The sequence below is a fragment of the Chrysochloris asiatica genome, unplaced genomic scaffold (assembly GCF_000296735.1).
Source record: "Chrysochloris asiatica unplaced genomic scaffold, ChrAsi1.0 scaffold00058, whole genome shotgun sequence".
In the NCBI taxonomy this organism is placed as follows: Eukaryota; Metazoa; Chordata; class Mammalia; order Afrosoricida; family Chrysochloridae; genus Chrysochloris; species Chrysochloris asiatica.
This window is the reverse complement of record NW_006408576.1, coordinates 17,905,630-17,908,581: the sequence shown is the minus strand read 5'-3', so window position 1 is coordinate 17,908,581 and position 2,952 is coordinate 17,905,630. Positions and strand designations below refer to the sequence as shown.

The following is a 2,952-nucleotide window of genomic DNA, read 5'->3' as shown; positions in this document are numbered from 1 at the left end:
GGTTGCTAATGAACCTTCTTCCAATACTGATGCCATTTTTTTTTCCCATATAATCCAGCTTCTCGTATTATTTGCTCAGCATACAGATTGAATGAATATGGTGAAAGAATACAACCCTGGTGCATATGTTTCCTAATTTTAAACCATTTAGTATTCCCTTGTTCTGTTCAAACAGAACTTGGTCTATGTACAGGTTCCTCGTGAGCAAAATAATATCCATTCTCTGCAATGCTGTCCATAGTTTGTCATGATCTATACAATAAAAGGCCTTTATGAAGTCAACAAAGCACAGATAAACATCATTCTGGTATTCTCTGCTTTAATCTGACATCAGCAATGATATCCTTATTCCCTGTCCTCTTAGAAACATTTTGCTTGCATGGCATATTCATGATGTTGTCCACTGATTTCCACATTCTGTTGGTTCACCTCTCTTTGGAATGGGCAAAAATATGGATCTCTTCCAGTCAGTTGGCCAGGTAGTGTACTTTATTGATGGTACATGACAAGACTGGGCTCTCTAAAGCTCCTCCCCTTCTCCAGGGGTCTGGATGGAAACTGAGGATGGGAGTTTCTCAGTGTGTAGGGGGATTAGCGTTGGGGTAAGGACTCCCAGCAGCTGAGGGCCTTTCTCTTCCTCTAGTGCTGTTGCTGGGGCTGATGGTCCAGGGGACTCTTATTCTTTGGAGGCCATGTGGACCATAAGATCCACCACCCTGTTGCTATAGCCAAATTCATTGTCATACCAGGAAATAAGCTTGACAAAGTGGTCATTGAGGGCAATGCCGGCCCCAGCTTCAAAGGTGGAAGAGTGGGTGTCACTGTTAAAGTCACAGAAGATGACCTGGTCTTCAGTGTAACCCAGGATGCCTTTTAGGGGTCCATATGATGGCTGCTTCACCACCTTCTTGATGTCATCATATTTGGCAGGTTTCTCCAGGCAGCAGGTCAGGTCCACAACAGACATGTTAGGAATGGGGACACGGAAGGCCATGCCAGTGAGTTTCCCATTCAGTTCAGGGATGACTTTGCCCACAGACTTGGCAGCACCAGTAGATGCAGGGATGATGTTCTGGGCAGCCCCATGGCCATCACGCCACAGTTTCCCAGAGAGGCCATCCACAGTCTTATGGGTGGCAGTGATGGCATGGACTGCCATGAGTCCCTCCACGATGCCAAAATTATCATGGATGACCTTGGTCAGGGAGGCCAAACAGTTGGTGGTACAGGAGGCATTGCTGACAATCTTGAGCGAGTTGTCATACTTCTCATGGTTCACGGCCATCACAAACATGGGGGCATCAGCAGAAGGAGCAGAGATGATTGCTCTTTTGGCACCACCCTTCAAGTGAGCCCCAGCCTTTTCCAAGGTTGTGAAGACACTGGTGGACTCTACAACATATTCAGCACCAACATCACCCCACTTGATGTTGGCGGGATTCATTCCTGGAAGATAGAGATGGGCTTCCCATTGATGATTAAGTTTCCCATTCTCAGCCTTGACAGTACCATTGAACTTGCCATGGGTGGAATCATACTGGAACATATATACCATAAAGTTGAGGTCAATGAAGGGGTCGTTGATGGCAACAACCTCTACTTTGTCAGAGTTAACAGCAGCCCTGGTGACCAGGCGCCCAATATGGCCAAATCTGTTGACTCCGACCTTCACCATCTTGTCTCAGGTATGCAGCTGGTACTGCAAGAGAAGCTGCGGCTGCCTGTCTAACGGGGAGGAGCAGAGAGCTATAGTTGTCTTTTATGTTGTTTTTAAAAGGTATTTGCAAGATGTCCAGATGATCAATAATAAAATATCAGAAATGGACAATACGCTGAAAGGGGAAAGGAGCAGAATAGAAGAGATGAAAGCCAGAACTAGCGAGGTGGAAGACAAATCTCTCAATACTGCTAAGATAAAAGAGCAAGCTGAAAAAAGGATAAAAAAAAAAAATATGAAGAGAGTCTAAGATTCATGCTAGATAACATGAAGAGGAACAACTTAAGAATTATTGACATTACAGAAAAGGAAGAATCAGCGAAGTCCACAGAAGAAATAGCTGAAGAGCTTCTGGAAGAAAATTTCCCAAACATCTTGAAAGAAGAGAAGATAAACATTCAAGAAGCCAAACATACCCTAGGAAGAATAGACCCCAAAAGAAAGTCACCAAGACATATAATAATCAAGCTCTCCAAAATCAAAGACAAGGAAAGAATACTAAAAGCAGCCAGGGAGAAGAGAAATGCACTTATAAAGGCAAGCAAATTAGATTAAGCTCTAACTATTCTGAACAGACCATGCAAGCAAGAAGACAATGGGGATACATATGCAAAGCCCTACAAGAAAAAACTGTCAACCAAGAATCATCTATTCAGAAAAACTATCAATCAAATACGATGGTGCAATCAAGACATTCCACGATAAACAGAATCTGAGAGATTTTATCAAAACCAACCCAGCACTTCAAAACATCCTAAAGGGAGTTCTGTGGACAGAAAACCAACAAGAACAGACAATAAACAGAGATTGACAGGCATGGCAATACCATCTGGAACTCAGTCAACAGATACAGAACAGAACAAGACTACAACAACAAACTCAAAGGAGCTGGGAGGTCAACTGAAGATCAAAATTATATCAGTGTCAAAGAAGAAACAAATGTAGTAACAGAGATCCAGGTGGTGAGGATGCCAGATAAATTACAGGATACAATGGATTATCTTCAATGGAGAGAAAAGTTAGTAGACTACAAGGTAACCCCAAAGAAAGTTAACACTTCACAACTTATCATAAAAATGAATTTCCAAGCAAAACATGAAAACTAAAAAGAAACCGACAAAACAGCTACAGTGACAGAAGATACATCTTCGTGATGAACCTGACCTATACTTAGAGCAGTAGTTACTCTAAATACCAACAGTGAGGGAAAGAGTCTTCAAATCAAGTATCAATGC

General features: G+C 42.6%; 1 pseudogene; it reads right to left on the bottom strand.

Moving 5' to 3' along the window:
* Positions 1 to 676: 676 nt before the first annotated feature.
* Positions 677 to 1,675, bottom strand: LOC102821419 (annotated as a pseudogene).
* Between the last annotated feature and the right edge of the window lie 1,277 nt (positions 1,676 to 2,952).